The following is an 18,236-nucleotide window of genomic DNA, read 5'->3' on the forward strand; positions in this document are numbered from 1 at the left end:
GAACAAAGAACCACTTTAACTAAAAGCAACATTTTCAAATGTTTTTTAAAACAATGTACCGAGCTTGACTGCCTAATAAAAAGTGGAAGTGAGTTTCATAATTTAGAAGCATAAAAACAAAAAGCAGCCTCTCCACTCTTTCTGCATTTCACATGTGGTATTTGCAGTAGGCCAGTATGTGCAGATCTCAGGTCACGTATAGGACCATATGAAGACAGACATTCAGTAAGGTACAGACGTGCTAGGTCGCTTAAAGCTTTAAAAACAAGTAAAAGAACTTTCAAATTTATCCTAGATAATACAGGTGACCAGTGAAGTTTTTTCAAAACAGGAATGATATTCTCTTTCTTGTATTTGTTAGGATCTGTGCTACTGCATTTCGAACAAGTAGTAAGGGATTTATTGTTTTCTTGGGAAGCCCACAAAACAGAGCATTATAATCATATCCACATCAATGTGAGCAATGGAGAAGTCAAATTAACGTGTCTAAATATCATCTAGTTCTATCCCAGGGAAGAGGGCTGTTGCCTACACAGACGACAAGACACAAAACGCTCAACTGTGCAAAACACGCATAAGGACATCAGTCAGGAGGAACAAGGTAAAGTGTTTTTACTTCTTCACCATGGTCATGTAGTTTCACTCCAAGCACTGTCTTATGAAATAACTGTGGAAACGACCTCCCCAACATTTTGGGTTGTTGCATTTTGCTTCAATGAATTTTAACCTTTTCTTTTAGACATTAAGAGGAAGGACACATTCACCCTTGGTAGAGATTCAGTTGTTCTACGAGATGTCAAGGTGAGAATTAACCACTTCAGGCATAAGTCAATCCACATGACCGGAAATGGGGCAATGAACAGGATATGGGGATTTTGCTAGTTATAAAGTACAATAATCATCATTAAATGATCTAAGACTACTGAAGTATAAGCTGTGTCCCTGACTGATTAATAAGCAAATTCATCTTCGTAGAGTGGAGCTACACTGAATATGGAGTGAGATCATGTAGGGAATGTTGGACTTGTAATAACTAATTGAAGGATAATAATAATCAACGAAAGTGCTTAAAAGTATCAACAAATGCCTTCAAAGTACTTGACACGTACTTTGCTTTCAAAAGTGAAACATAATTAATGCTTACCTAAGATTTCTCTTGACTTCTCAGGAGTATACTAACTCCAAGGACAAGTAACATCACAAACCATTATTTAAGTGCTGATGTTGGAGCTGCAATACTACTACCAAGACAAAAAATGATACAGGTAACACTGCTTTCAGATTTCTAAGAATTGCTAAAATAGTATGTTTACAGAGCATTCAGAGTCTCATAGAGAAAATAAGTTGAGAATATGACAAGTTCCTACCATCTCAAACACTGCCAATCTAGAACAAAAAGAAAGTACTTGAACGCCTGCAGTAATCGAACACAAACCAGAACATATCAGTGCATGACAAGGAAATGTAGTCACAAAATGATTCTACCCTTTCAAGTCCCAAAAAGGACAGAGGAACTTACCGGAGGCGATACCTGGATTTCAAACAGAGTACAATGTAGCCACTGTAGGGGAGAAGATCACAGAGAGCTCTTCTCAGATTGCTCAGAGTCAGCCCCAGCACCCTGTCCTGACTGAAGCAGACAAAGTGGTCAAACAGGTAGGTAGAAATGAGTAAGGAACAGAGAGTATGGTTATTCTTGCATTGTTTTGTTCGTCTGTCAAAGAAAAGAGTGCTTCTGACTTTTGTCAATGTTCATCTTTATTTTAGGAGAAGAACAAACGGTGGTATCACACTTTGCTCAAGTGTATGATACCATGTGTGTACAGCAGACATCACCAAAGGAACAGGAGACACCTGAGTAGAGAACAAGAATATGAAAAGACTGATGAAAAAAGGCACCAGGAGAAATCCATTGAATATGCACAATCTCGTCCAGTATTTCAATGAAAAGTTTCAGTGTTGTTTTTAGTGTCGTCGTATTGCATACATTTAAAACAATGTGTCTTGTTTAATGAACAATTTCATTTACTTTAGTAAAAAGTGTTGTTTACTGTAGTCCTAGCATGGATGCAATTGATAGAAAAAACGTGAATGAAAAACTGAATGTTTCATATAATATGGGTTTGTGTTAACCCACACACCTAAGTGAAATGTTTGATTACGTTTACAAGACATAACACATAGTTCAGTTGAGTGTGAAAGGGAACAACAGAGAAAGTCACAAACAAAAAATTTGTGAAGGACTTGATGAATGTTTTTTCTTTAGAAATGACAAAAAATAAAGAATTTTTCAACAAGATGTCTTTCTATAGCGAGTTTCATTTGAGATAGTCTTTTCTTAGAAGTGCAAGAGTGGTATTCCCTACAACTTATTCCCCAATTTGATCATTCTCAGAAATTAGGAGACGGAAACCACACCTACTGTAATATTAGACCTTGTAACAAGGCAACTTGGTTTCAATGGCTTAAAAGGTGCAGAAAGAGGCTCATGTATAATGACCTCCAGTGTCCCACAGGTTTCCCAAATCATTTCTTAGAGTATGGAAAAAGAGGAAATAAAGTGTCTACAGAAAGCGTATACCCCCTTGAACTTTGTTCAGTTTGTTGCGCCAGTGCCAGAGTTTCATGCAATTAAATGAGGACCTCTTTCTCACACCACATATGTTATACTTTCAATGGGAAAAAAGGAAATATTACAATTGTATACATTTTCACCCACATGTTAATATTTGGTAGAAGCCCTTTTCACAGCAATTTCAGCTGTGAGTCTGTTGGTAATGGGCTCTACCACCTCTGCACCAACAAGATTTGATAATATTTGAGAATTTCAGAAGTCTGTCTGGTTTAGCTGAAGAATCAGCTAAGGTAAGTTTCAGGAAGAGCATCTGATTTCTTTCAATAAAGCAGAACAGAGAAAAAACACACAATACAAAATCATGAGAATTTGTATCCATATGACACTTTGACTCGAATACTTTTATCAGACCTACACAGAGTATATACTGTACACACTTTTTCAGCCCAGGTTTATACATTTGATACATTTGGAACTGCCATTTGTAGGTGTTTTTGTGTCTTAGCTCAACACTGTGAAACCTGTAGTTACAAACATGGAGGATGAAGACATGAAGACATATATTGTACCTCTGACCGGCCTACCTTCCAAGAGGTGAAAGATGAAACTTTTCCTTTATCGTCAACTCAGTGAATGTCTTTAAACTTTCGAAAACTGTAACAAAGAATAAGTTAAAAAACTTATTTTCATTGGACCCACAGAAAAGTCAAAGTTGTCCATAGAAATGCCCGTCTAAATCAGAAATCTACAGCACAAAGGCAGTGGCCTTTCGGGACATAAAAATGAAATCAGACTTTACTCAGACGAATTGCCCTTGGTCACGGACATCTTGCTATCAGTCACTACAAAGATGTTTTCTCTCGTGCCATGGCTTGCCTGACTTGCTTCTTCAGCTGGATGGCTTCTGGTCGCTGGTCAGGATCGACAGCCAGCATGTCCTGGAGCAGTGTCCTTAGCTCCGTGCTTATGGCTCTATTTACTTTCAGGGGGATGTGGAACTGCAGCCAGGGGTTCTCATGCAGGGCCTCTCCAACAGGCCCTGACAGACATATGCTCCTGTATCGGAAACACACTTTAGTTCAATTCTAAAATATTTCTCGTAGGACTGAAGGAACCTTTGCCTGTTAAGAGTTAACAATTAGGTCCTCAAGAACTGTTTTACGGTTTTCTACACTCCTGGCTGGCCAAGGTCTCTTTAAGGTCTCTTAAGTGGAGGTGTAACTCATGTATCCTACATGTGATTTAGCAACATGAAAGGGAATAGCTTCTTATCAGGTTATGGTCTTGGTTAACTGCCTAAGGCTGACCTAAGTGCCTAACTTTCTGACTTTCTTTATACCTTATATGTTAAGAAGCTTCTTCTGACCAATCAGAAATGTATGCTTTATGTATGAACATTTTGCTCATCAAAGTGAGTGAGAGACAAGGTTAACAGAAATTAGCCACGGCAGTAAATGACAGCATATTTTTGGGTTCTTAAATGGTCTCTACCTGGCACACCTGCAGTGCAAACTGACACACACTGTTTAGAGAAACAGCTACTCTATTACTAATATTAATGAAACATTTCTTATTCTATGGAACAAAAACAAACAGTAAAACTAAAACACAGATCTCTTAGCTTCCTATTTCATGAACCAGATGACTGAATGACCAAGCCTAACTAGTAGCCAAGAACCCCAGTTAACCCTCCGTAACACAAAGTTTAACCACACGACAGGAACTCTTTCAAACTGAGTGAAAATCATAAATGGATCCATAACTTTACACCAATTTACTATGTTGTGCCAATACCTGCATTTACATTTAGAACGAATGATGTCATAGAACCAGCATCACACCAGTTCCAGGTGTCTCCAAGGAGACAACAGAACTTCAGTTGTGTTTGCTAAAATACACACTTTGAAACATACTGTAACACTTAGTTAACATGTCTGGTTTAGTTGAAGAATCGGCTAAGGTAAGTTTCAGGGTTTAATGGTGGGATGGCACCTGTGCTTTTTTCCCCCAACCGCTAGAATATGATTCGCACCAAACCCAAAAGAAATACTGCACAGTTCAGGAACTTCATCAACCTAGCAACTGTAAAATAAGCTTACAAACAACTGAATTGAAATGCCAAAAAGTTCAGAGAAAGGCACAAACTATGTTTACTTGGGGTTTACAAAATTAAAGCTAACTAAAACTGTAATGATAAACAATCATGCTGCCAATGGACAGAGAAATATCATGTTTTTTGAATAATGTATTTTTTGTTATATAGGAACCCAGTATAAGGGAATCCCTTGCGATCCTGTCTGCAGAGATAAAGGTAAGTATTTTTTTCTCTTTAGCTCTGTCACTCCAAGAAATATAATGAACATAAATATATTTGCCAATCTTTTCATAGTAATCCAAACAACTCTGCGTGCATCTGACATTTGTAATATTTATCTACCGCAGTATAACTCTTCTGGCAAGGCGATTGGTATTGTACCTTGAAAGAAAACTGATTGGAAATGTCATGTACTCTATGGTTTCTATTGATGTCAAGTGGCAAATGTTGACTGGTGATGTTATGTGAATCTTAGGAAATGGTCATTTTTCAATCGAGTCTATGTTTCTCAGAATTTGAGACAGAGAGGTCAATCTCTGCAATCCGAGCTGAGGGTATTTCTTGGAATGGAAAGGTAAGAGCAACGTGTTCTTTGATATTCTCTTAAGACTCTTTGCCAGATTTTACGATGAAAAATGTAAATAATAATAACAAACATTATTTTATATAGTGCCTTGAAAGGTGGCTTCTTTACAGAATGACAAAACCAACTACAATAAATAATACACAAGATATGCATGATGACAATACACAGTTAGAGGAGACAGTAGATGGTCATTGTCAGTGTATCCTGAAGGTAGTTTTCCAATTTTTTGGAACGGGGTAAAAGAGGCTACCTCTACTAGAATCTTTGTCCTAACCAAAAATGTAACAAAGTATAATAATAATATTAAAAATAATAATAATAAACTTTATTTACAGAGCACCTTTCATACAAATAGTGCTTTGGTGCTTTAAAAAGCAAGCGTAAAAATATAGAGATATACTTTCAGTTGTTAAGGAAAATACAGCAATACAGTAAAGCAACATACATGTCAATTAAATAAATAAAAATTAGGAAAGTCGTAATAAAATAAGAACAATTAAAGAGAACTAAAAAAAGAAACAGAAATAGAAAGAACAAAGAACCACTTTAACTAAAAGCAACATTTTCAAATGTTTTTTAAAACAATGTACCGAGCAAGACTGCCTAATAAAAAGTGGACGTGAGTTTCATAATTTAGAAGCATAAAAACAAAAAGCAGCCTCTCCACTCTTTCTGCATTTCACATGTGGTATTTGCAGTAGGCCAGTATGTGCAGATCTCAGGTCACGTATAGGACCATATGAAGACAGACATTCAGTAAGGTACAGACGTGCTAGGTCGCTTAAAGCTTTAAAAACAAGTAAAAGAACTTTCAAATTTATCCTAGATAATACAGGTGACCAGTGAAGTTTTTTCAAAACAGGAATGATATTCTCTTTCTTGTATTTGTTAGGATCTGTGCTACTGCATTTCGAACAAGTAGTAAGGGATTTATTGTTTTCTTGGGAAGCCCACAAAACAGAGCATTATAATCATATCCACATCAATGTGAGCAATGGAGAAGTCAAATTAACGTGTCTAAATATCATCTAGTTCTATCCCAGGGAAGAGGGCTGTTGCCTACACAGACGACAAGACACAAAACGCTCAACTGTGCAAAACACGCATAAGGACATCAGTCAGGAGGAACAAGGTAAAGTGTTTTTACTTCTTCACCATGGTCATGTAGTTTCACTCCAAGCACTGTCTTATGAAATAACTGTGGAAACGACCTCCCCAACATTTTGGGTTGTTGCATTTTGCTTCAATGAATTTTAACCTTTTCTTTTAGACATTAAGAGGAAGGAAACATTCACCCTTGGTAGAGATTCAGTTGTTCTACGAGATGTCAAGGTGAGAATTAACCACTTCAGGCATAAGTCAATCCACATGACCGGAAATGGGGCAATGAACAGGATATGGGGATTTTGCTAGTTATAAAGTACAATAATCATCATTAAATGATCTAAGACTACTGAAGTATAAGCTGTGTCCCTGACTGATTAATTAGCAAATTCATCTTCGTAGAGTGGAGCTACACTGAATATGGAGTGAGATCATGTAGGGAATGTTGGACTTGTAATAACTAATTGAAGGATAATAATAATCAACGAAAGTGCTTAAAAGTATCAACAAATGCCTTCAAAGTACTTGACACGTACTTTGCTTTCAAAAGTGAAACATAATTAATGCTTACGTAAGATTTCTCTTGACTTCTCAGGAGTATACTAACTCCAAGGACAAGTAACATCACAAACCATTATTTAAGTGCTGATGTTGGAGCTGCAATACTACTACCAAGACAAAAAATGATACAGGTAACACTGCTTTCAGATTTCTAAGAATTGCTAAAATAGTATGTTTACAGAGCATTCAGAGTTGAGAATATGACAAGTTCCTACCATCTCAAACACTGCCAATCTAGAACAAAAAGAAAGTACTTGAACGCCTGCAGTAATCGAACACAAACCAGAACATATCAGTGCATGACAAGGAAATGTAGTCACAAAATGATTCTACCCTTTCAAGTCCCAAAAAGGACCGAGGAACTTACCGGAGGCGATACCTGGATTTCAAACAGAGTACAATGTAGCCACTGTAGGGGAGAAGATCACAGAGAGCTCTTCTCAGATTGCTCAGAGTCAGCCCCAGCACCCTGTCCTGACTGAAGCAGACAAAGTGGTCAAACAGGTAGGTAGAAATGAGTAAGGAACAGAGAGTATGGTTATTCTTGCATTGTTTTGTTCGTCTGTCAAAGAAAAGAGTGCTTCTGACTTTTGTCAATGTTCATCTTTATTTTAGGAGAAGAACAAACGGTGGTATCACACTTTGCTCAAGTGTATGATACCATGTGTGTACAGCAGACATCACCAAAGGAACAGGAGACACCTGAGTAGAGAACAAGAATATGAAAAGACTGATGAAAAAAAGCACCAGGAGAAATCCATTGAATATGCACAATCTCGTCCAGTATTTCAATGAAAAGTTTCAGTGTTGTTTTTAGTGTCGTCGTATTGCATACATTTAAAACAATGTGTCTTGTTTAATGAACAATTTCATTTACTTTAGTAAAAAGTGTTGTTTACTGTAGTCCTAGCATGGATGCAATTGTTAGAAAAAACTTGAAGGAAAAACTGAATGTTTCATACAATATGGGTTTCTGTTAACCCACACACCTAAGTGAAATGTTTGATTACGTTTACAAGACATAACACATAGTTCAGTTGAGTGTGAAAGGGAACAACAGAGAAAGTCACAAACAAAACATTTGTGAAGGACTTGATGAATGTTTTTTCTTTAGAAATGACAAAAAATAAAGAATTTTTCAACAAGATGTCTTTCTATAGCGAGTTTCATTTGAGATAGTCTTTTCTTAGAAGTGCAAGAGTGGTATTCCCTACAACTTATTCCCCAATTTGATCATTCTCAGAAATTAGGAGACGGAAACCACACCTACTGTAATACTAGACCTTGTAACAAGGCAACTAGGTTTCAATGGCTTAAAAGGTGCAGAAAGAGGCTCATGTATAATGACCTCCAGTGTCCCACAGGTTTCCCAAATCATTTCTTAGACTATGGAAAAAGAGGAAATAAAGTGTCTACAGAAAGCGTATACCCCCTTGAACTTTGTTCAGTTTGTTGCGCCAGTGCCAGAGTTTCATGCAATTAAATGAGGACCTCTTTCTCACACCACATATGTTATACTTTCAATGGGAAAAAAGGAAATATTACAATTGTATACATTTTCACCCACATGTTAATATTTGGTAGAAGCCCTTTTCACAGCAATTTCAGCTGTGAGTCTGTTGGTAATGGGCTCCACCACCTCTGCACCAACAAGATTTGATAATATTTGAGAATTTCAGAAGTCTGTCTGGTTTAGCTGAAGAATCAGCTAAGGTAAGTTTCAGGAAGAGCATCTGATTTCTTTCAATAAAGCAGAACAGAGAAAAAACACACAATACAAAATCATGAGAATTTGTATCCATATGACACTTTGACTCGAATACTTTTATCAGACCTACACAGAGTATATACTGTACACACTTTTTCAGCCCAGGTTTATACATTTGATACATTTGGAACTGCCACTTGTAGGTGTTTTTGTGTCTTAGCTCAACACTGTGAAACCTGTAGTTACAAACATGGAGGATGAAGACATGAAGACATATATTGTACCTCTGACCGGCCTACCTTCGAAGAGGTGAAAGATGAAACTTTTCCTTTATCGTCAACTCAGTGAATGTCTTTAAACTTTCGAAAACTGTAGCAAAGAATAAGTAAAAAAAAATATTTTCATTGGACCCACAGAAAAGTCAAAGTTGTCCATAGAAATGCCCGTCTAAATCAGAAATCTACAGCACAAAGGCAGTGGCCTTTCGGGACATAAAAATGAAATCAGACTTTACTCAGACGAATTGCCCTTGGTCACGGACATCTTGCTATCAGTCACTACAAAGATGTTTTCTCTCGTGCCATGGCTTGCCTGACTTGCTTCTTCTGCTGGATGGCTTCTGGTCGCTGGTCAGGATCGACAGCCAGCATGTCCTGGAGCAGTGTCCTTAGCTCCGTGCTTATGGCTCTATTTACTTTCAGGGGGATGTGGAACTGCAGCCAGGGGTTCTCATGCAGGGCCTCTCCAACAGGTCCTGACAGACATATGCTCCTGTATCGGAAACACACTTTAGTTCAATTCTAAAATATTTCTCGTAGGACTGAAGGAACCTTTGCCTGTTAAGAGTTAACAATTAGGTCCTCAAGAACTGTTTTACGGTTTTCTACACTCCTGGCTGGCCAAGGTCTCTTTAAGGTCTCTTAAGTGGAGGTGTAACTCATGTATCCTACATGTGATTTAGCAACATGAAAGGGAATAGCTTCTTATCGGATTATGGTCTTGGTTAACTGCCTAAGGCTGACCTAAGTGCCTAACTTTCTGACTTTGTTTATACCTTATATGTTAAGAAGCTTCTTCTGACCAATCAGAAATGTATGCTTTATGTATGAACATTTTGCTCATCAAAGTGAGTGAGAGACAAGGTTAACAGAAATTAGCCACGGCAGTAAATGACAGCATATTTTTGGGTTCTTAAATGGTCTCTACACACACTGTTTAGAGAAACAGCTACTCTATTACTAATATTAATGAAACATTTCTTATTCTATGGAACAAAAACAAACAGTAAAACTAAAACACAGATCTCTTAGCTTCCTATTTCATGAACCAGATGACTGAATGACTAAGCCTAACTAGTAGCCAGAACCCCAGTTAACCCTCCGTAACACAAAGTTTAACCACACGACAGGAACTCTTTCAAACTGAGTGAAAATCATGAATGGATCCATAACTTTACATCAATTTACTATGTTGTGCCAATACCTGCATTTACATTTAGAACGAATGATGTCATAGAACCAGCATCACACCAGTTCCAGGTGTCTCCAAGGAGACAACAGAACTTCAGTTGTGTTTGCTAAAATACACACTTTGAAACATACTGTAACACTTAGTTAACATGTCTGGTTTAGTTGAAGAATCGGCTAAGGTAAGTTTCAGGGTTTAATGGTGGGATGGCACCTGTGCTTTTTTCCCCCAACCGCTAGAATATGATTCGCACCAAACCCAAAAGAAATACTGCACAGTTCAGGAACTTCATCAACCTAGCAACTGTAAAATATGCTTACGAACAACTGAATTGAAATGCCAAAAAGTTCAGAGAAAGGCACAAACTATGTTTACTTGGGGTTTACAAAATTAAAGCTAACTAAAACTGGAATGATAAACAATCATGCTGCCAATGGACAGAGAAATATCATGTTTTTTGAATAATGTATTATTTGTTATATAGGAACCCAGTATAAGGGAATCCCTTGCGATCCTGTCTGCAGAGATAAAGGTAAGTATTTTTTTCTCTTTAGCTCTGTCACTCCAAGAAATATAATGAACATAAATATATTTGCCAATCTTTTCATAGTAATCCAAACAACTCTGCGTGCATCTGACATTTGTAATATTTATCTACCGCAGTATAACTCTTCTGGCAAGGCGATTGGTATTGTACCTTGAAAGAAAACTGATTGGAAATGTCATGTACTCTATGGTTTCTATTGATGTCAAGTGGCAAATGTTGACTGGTGATGTTATGTGAATCTTAGGAAATGGTCATTTTTCAATCGAGTCTATGTTTCTCAGAATTTGAGACAGAGAGGTCAATCTCTGCAATCCGAGCTGAGGGCATTTCTTGGAATGGAAAGGTAAGAGCAACGTGTTCTTTGATATTCTCTTAAGACTCTTCGCCAGATTTTACGATGAAAAATGTAAATAATAATAACAAACATTATTTTATATAGTGCCTTGAAAGGTGGCTTCTTTACAGAATGACAAAACCAACTACAATAAATAATACACAAGATATGCATGATGACAATACACAGTTAGAGGAGACAGTAGATGGTCATCCTGGTCAGTGTATCCTGAAGGTAGTTTTCCAATTTTTTGGAACGGGGTAAAAGAGGCCACCTCTATTAGAATCTTTGTCCTAACCAAAAATGTAACAAAGTATAATAATAATATTAAAAATAATAATAATAATAAACTTTATTTATAGAGCACCTTTCATACAAATAGTGCTTTGGTGCTTTAAAAAGCAAGCGTAAAAATAAAATATTAAAATTGAGAGATATACTTTCAGTTGTCAAGGAAAATACAGCAATACAGTACAGCAACATACATGTCAATTAAATAAATAAAAATTAGGAAAGTCGTAATAAAATAAGAACAATTAAAGAGAACTAAAAAAAGAAACAGAAATAGAAAGAACAAAGAACCACTTTAACTAAAAGCAACATTTTCAAATGTTTTTTAAAACAATGTACCGAGCAAGACTGCCTAATAAAAAGTGGAAGTGAGTTTCATAATTTAGAAGCATAAAAACAAAAAGCAGCCATGTGGTATTTGCAGTAGGCCAGTATGTGCAGATCTCAGGTCACGTATAGGAACATATGAAGACAGACATTCAGTAAGGTACAGACGTGCTAGGTCGCTTAAAGCTTTAAAAACAAGTAAAAGAACTTTCAAATTTATCCTAGATAATACAGGTGACCAGTGAAGTTTTTTCAAAACAGGAATGATATTCTCTTTCTTGTATTTGTTAGGATCTGTGCTACTGCATTTCGAACAAGTAGTAAGGGATTTATTGTTTTCTTGGGAAGCCCACAAAACAGAGCATTATAATCATATCCACATCAATGTGAGCAATGGAGAAGTCAAATTAACATGTCTAAATATCATCTAGTTCTATCCCAGGGAAGAGGGCTGTTGCCTACACAGACGACAAGACACAAAACGCTCAACTGTGCAAAACACGCATAAGGACATCAGTCAGGAGGAACAAGGTAAAGTGTTTTTACTTCTTCACCATGGTCATGTAGTTTCACTCCAAGCACTGTCTTATGAAATAACTGTGGAAACGACCTCCCCAACATTTTGGGTTGTTGCATTTTGCTTCAATGAATTTTAACCTTTTCTTTTAGACATTAAGAGGAAGGACACATTCACCCTTGGTAGAGATTCAGTTGTTCTACGAGATGTCAAGGTGAGAATTAACCACTTCAGGCATAAGTCAATCCACATGACCGGAAATGGGGCAATGAACAGGATATGGGGATTTTGCTAGTTATAAAGTACAATAATCATCATTAAATGATCTAAGACTACTGAAGTATAAGCTGTGTCCCTGACTGATTAATTAGCAAATTCATCTTCGTAGAGTGGAGCTACACTGAATATGGAGTGAGATCATGTAGGGAATGTTGGACTTGTAATAACTAATTGAAGGATAATAATAATCAACGAAAGTGCTTAAAAGTATCAACAAATGCCTTCAAAGTACTTGACACGTACTTTGCTTTCAAAAGGGAAACATAATTAATGCTTACGTAAGATTTCTCTTGACTTCTCAGGAGTATACTAACTCCAAGGACAAGTAACATCACAAACCATTATTTAAGTGCTGATGTTGGAGCTGCAATACTACTACCAAGACAAAAAATGATACAGGTAACACTGCTTTCAGATTTCTAAGAATTGCTAAAATAGTATGTTTACAGAGCATTCAGAGTTGAGAATATGACAAGTTCCTACCATCTCAAACACTGCCAATCTAGAACAAAAAGAAAGTACTTGAACGCCTGCAGTAATCGAACACAAACCAGAACATATCAGTGCATGACAAGGAAATGTAGTCACAAAATGATTCTACCCTTTCAAGTCCCAAAAAGGACCGAGGAACTTACCGGAGGCGATACCTGGATTTCAAACAGAGTACAATGTAGCCACTGTAGGGGAGAAGATCACAGAGAGCTCTTCTCAGATTGCTCAGAGTCAGCCCCAGCACCCTGTCCTGACTGAAGCAGACAAAGTGGTCAAACAGGTAGGTAGAAATGAGTAAGGAACAGAGAGTATGGTTATTCTTGCATTGTTTTGTTCGTCTGTCAAAGAAAAGAGTGCTTCTGACTTTTGTCAATGTTCATCTTTATTTTAGGAGAAGAACAAACGGTGGTATCACACTTTGCTCAAGTGTATGATACCATGTGTGTACAGCAGACATCACCAAAGGAACAGGAGACACCTGAGTAGAGAACAAGAATATGAAAAGACTGATGAAAAAAAGCACCAGGAGAAATCCATTGAATATGCACAATCTCGTCCAGTATTTCAATGAAAAGTTTCAGTGTTGTTTTTAGTGTCGTCGTATTGCATACATTTAAAACAATGTGTCTTGTTTATTGAACAATTTCATTTACTTTAGTAAAAAGTGTTGTTTACTGTAGTCCTAGCATGGATGCAATTGTTAGAAAAAACGTGAATGAAAAACTGAATGTTTCATACAATATGGGTTTGTGTTAACCCACACACCTAAGTGAAATGTTTGATTACGTTTACAAGACATAACACATAGTTCAGTTGAGTGTGAAAGGGAACAACAGAGAAAGTCACAAACAAAACATTTGTGAAGGACTTGATGAATGTTTTTTCTTTAGAAATGACAAAAAATAAAGAATTTTTCAACAAGATGTCTTTCTATAGCGAGTTTCATTTGAGATAGTCTTTTCTTAGAAGTGCAAGAGTGGTATTCCCTACAACTTATTCCCCAATTTGATCATTCTCAGAAATTAGGAGACGGAAACCACACCTACTGTAATATTAGACCTTGTAACAAGGCAACTAGGTTTCAATGGCTTAAAAGGTGCAGAAAGAGGCTCATGTATAATGACCTCCAGTGTCCCACAGGTTTCCCAAATCATTTCTTAGACTATGGAAAAAGAGGAAATAAAGTGTCTACAGAAAGCGTATACCCCCTTGAACTTTGTTCAGTTTGTTGCGCCAGTGCCAGAGTGTCATGCAATTAAATGAGGACCTCTTTCTCACACCACATATGTTATACTTTCAATGGGAAAAAAGGAAATATTACAATTGTATACATTTTCACCCACATGTTAATATTTGGTAGAAGCCCTTTTCACAGCAATTTCAGCTGTGAGTCTGTTGGTAATGGGCTCCACCACCTCTGCACCAACAAGATTTGATAATATTTGAGAATTTCAGAAGTCTGTCTGGTTTAGCTGAAGAATCAGCTAAGGTAAGTTTCAGGAAGAGCATCTGATTTCTTTCAATAAAGCAGAACAGAGAAAAAACACACAATACAAAATCATGAGAATTTGTATCCATATGAAACTTTGACTCGAATACTTTTATCAGACCTACACAGAGTATATACTGTACACACTTTTTCAGCCCAGGTTTATACATTTGATACATTTGGAACTGCCACTTGTAGGTGTTTTTGTGTCTTAGCTCAACACTGTGAAACCTGTAGTTACAAACATCGAGGATGAAGACATGAAGACATATATTGTACCTCTGACCGGCCTACCTTCGAAGAGGTGAAAGATGAAACTTTTCCTTTATCGTCAACTCAGTGAATGTCTTTAAACTTTCGAAAACTGTAGCAAAGAATAAGTAAAAAAAAATATTTTCATTGGACCCACAGAAAAGTCAAAGTTGTCCATAGAAATGCCCGTCTAAATCAGAAATCTACAGCACAAAGGCAGTGGCCTTTCGGGACATAAAAATGAAATCAGACATAACTCAGACGAATTGCCCTTGGTCACGGACATCTTGCTATCAGTCACTACAAAGATGTTTTCTCTCGTGCCATGGCTTGCCTGACTTGCTTCTTCAGCTGGATGGCTTCTGGTCGCTGGTCAGGATCGACAGCCAGCATGTCCTGGAGCAGTGTCCTTAGCTCCATGCTTATGGCTCTATTTACTTTCAGGGGGATGTGGAACTGCAGCCAGGGGTTCTCACGCAGGGCCTCTCCAACAGGCCCTGACAGACATATGCTCCTGTATCAGAAACACACTTTAGTTCAATTCTAAAATATTTCTCATAGGACTGAAGGAACCTTTGCCTGTTAAGAGTTAACAATTAGGTCCTCAAGAACTGTTTTACGGTTTTCTACACTCCTGGCTGGCCAAGGTCTCTTTAAGGTCTCTTAAGTGGAGGTGTAACTCATGTATCCTACATGTGATTTAGCAACATGAAAGGGAATAGCTTCTTATCGGATTATGGTCTTGGTTAACTGCCTAAGGCTGACCTAAGTGCCTAACTTTCTGACTTTCTTTATACCTTATATGTTAAGAAGCTTCTTCTGACCAATCAGAAATGTATGCTTTATGTATGAACATTTTGCTCATCAAAGTGAGTGAGAGACAAGGTTAACAGAAATTAGCCACGGCAGTAAATGACAGCATATTTTTTCGTTCTTAAATGGTCTCTACCTGGCACACCTGCAGTGCAAACTGACACACACTGTTTAGAGAAACAGCTACTCTATTACTAATATTAATGAAACATTTCTTATTCTATGGAACAAAAACAAACAGTAAAACTAAAACACAGATCTTTTAGCTTCCTATTTCATGAACCAGATGACTGAATGACCAAGCCTAACTAATAGCCAGAACCCCAGTTAACCCTCCGTAACACAAAGTTTAACCACACGACAGGAACTCTTTCAAACTGAGTGAAAATCATAAATGGATCCATAACTTTACATCAATTTACTATGTTGTGCCAATACCTGCATTTACATTTAGAACGAATGATGTCATAGAACCAGCATCACACCAGTTCCAGGTGTCTCCAAGGAGACAACAGAACTTCAGTTGTGTTTGCTAAAATACACACTTTGAAACATACTGTAACACTTAGTTAACATGTCTGGTTTAGTTGAAGAATCGGCTAAGGTAAGTTTCAGGGTTTAATGGTGGGATGGCACCTGTGCTTTTTTCCCCCAACCGCTAGAATATGATTCGCACCAAACCCAAAAGAAATACTGCACAGTTCAGGAACTTCATCAACCTAGCAACTGTAAAATAAGCTTACAAACAACTGAATTGAAATGCCAAAAAGTTCAGAGAAAGGCACAAACTATGTTTACTTGGGGTTTCCAAAATTAAAGCTAACTAAAACTGGAATGATAAACAATCATGCTGCCAATGGACAGAGAAATATCATGTTTTTTGAATAATGTATTATTTGTTATATAGGAACCCAGTATAAGGGAATCCCTTGCGATCCTGTCTGCAGAGATAAAGGTAAGTATTTTTTTCTCTTTAGCTCTGTCACTCCAAGAAATATAATGAACATAAATATATTTGACAATCTTTTCATAGTAATCCAAACAACTCTGCGTGTATCTGACATTTGTAATATTTATCTACCGCAGTATAACTCTTCTGGCAAGGCGATTGCTATTGTACCTTGAAAGAAAACTGATTGGAAATGTCATGTACTCTATGGTTTCTATTGATGTCAAGTGGCAAATGTTGACTGGTGATGTTATGTGAATCTTAGGAAATGGTCATTTTTCAATCGAGTCTATGTTTCTCAGAATTTGAGACAGAGAGGTCAATCTCTGCAATCCGAGCTGAGGGCATTTCTTGGAATGGAAAGGTAAGAGCAACGTGTTCTTTGATATTCTCTTAAGACTCTTCGCCAGATTTTACAATTAAAAATGTAAATAATAATAACAAACATTATTTTATATAGTGCCTTGAAAGGTGGCTTCTTTACAGAATGACAGAACCAACTACAATAAATAATACACAAGATATGCATGATGACAATACACAGTTAGAGGAGACAGTAGATGGTCATTGTCAGTGTATTCTGAAGGTAGTTTTCCAATTTTTTGGAACAGGGTAAAAGAGGCCACCTCTACTAGAATCTTTGTCCTAACCAAAAATGTAACAAAGTATAATAATAATACTAAAAATAATAATAATAATAAACTTTATTTATAGAGCACCTTTCATACAAATAGTGCTTTGGTGCTTTAAAAAACAAGCGTAAAAATAAAATATTAAAATTGAGAGATATATACTTTCAGTTGTAAAGGAAAATACAGCAATACAGTAAAGCAACATACATGTCAATTAAATAAATAAAAATTAGGAAAGACGTAATAAAATAAGAACAATTAAAGAGAACTAAAAAAAGAAACAGAAATAGAAAGAACAAAGAACCACTTTAACTAAAAGCAACATTTTCAAATGTTTTTTAAAACAATGTACCGAGCTTAACTGCCTAATAAAAAGTGGAAGTGAGTTTCATAATTTAGAAGCATAAAAACAAAAAGCAGCCTCTCCACTCTTTCTGCATTTCACATGTGGTATTTGCAGTAGGCCAGTATGTGCAGATCTCAGGTCACGTATAGGAACATATAAAGACAGACATTCTGTAAGGTACAGACGTGCTAGGTCACTTAAAGCTTTAAAAACAAGTAAAAGAACTTTCAAATTTATCCTAGATAATACAGGTGACCAGTGAAGTTTTTTCAAAACAGGAATGATATTCTCTTTTTTGTATTTGTTAGGATCTGTGCTACTGCATTTCGAACAAGTAGTAAGGGATTTATTGTTTTCTTGGGAAGCCCACAAAACAGAGCATTATAATCATATCCACATCAATGTGAGCAATGGAGAAGTCAAATTAACGTGTCTAAATATCATCTAGTTCTATCCCAGGGAAGAGGGCTGTTGCCTACACAGACGACAAGACACAAAACGCTCAACTGTGCAAAACACGCATAAGGACATCAGTCAGGAGGAACAAGGTAAAGTGTTTTTACTTCTTCACCATGGTCATGTAGTTTCACTCCAAGCACTGTCATATGAAATAACTGTGGAAACGACTTCCCCAACATTTTGGGTTGTTGCATTTTGCTTCAATTAATTTTAACCTTTTCTTTTAGACATTAAGAGGAAGGACACATTCACCCTTGGTAGAGATTCAGTTGTTCTATGAGATGTCAAGGTGAGAATTAACCACTTCAGGCATAAGTCAATCCACATGACTGAAAAAGGGGCAATGAACAGGATATGGGGATTTTGCTAGTTATAAAGTACAATAATCATCATTACATGATCTAAGACTACTG

The sequence above is a fragment of the Lepisosteus platostomus genome, chromosome 27 (genome assembly GCF_059453375.1).
Source record: "Lepisosteus platostomus isolate fLepPlt1 chromosome 27, fLepPlt1.hap1, whole genome shotgun sequence".
Taxonomy (NCBI): Eukaryota; Metazoa; Chordata; class Actinopteri; order Semionotiformes; family Lepisosteidae; genus Lepisosteus; species Lepisosteus platostomus.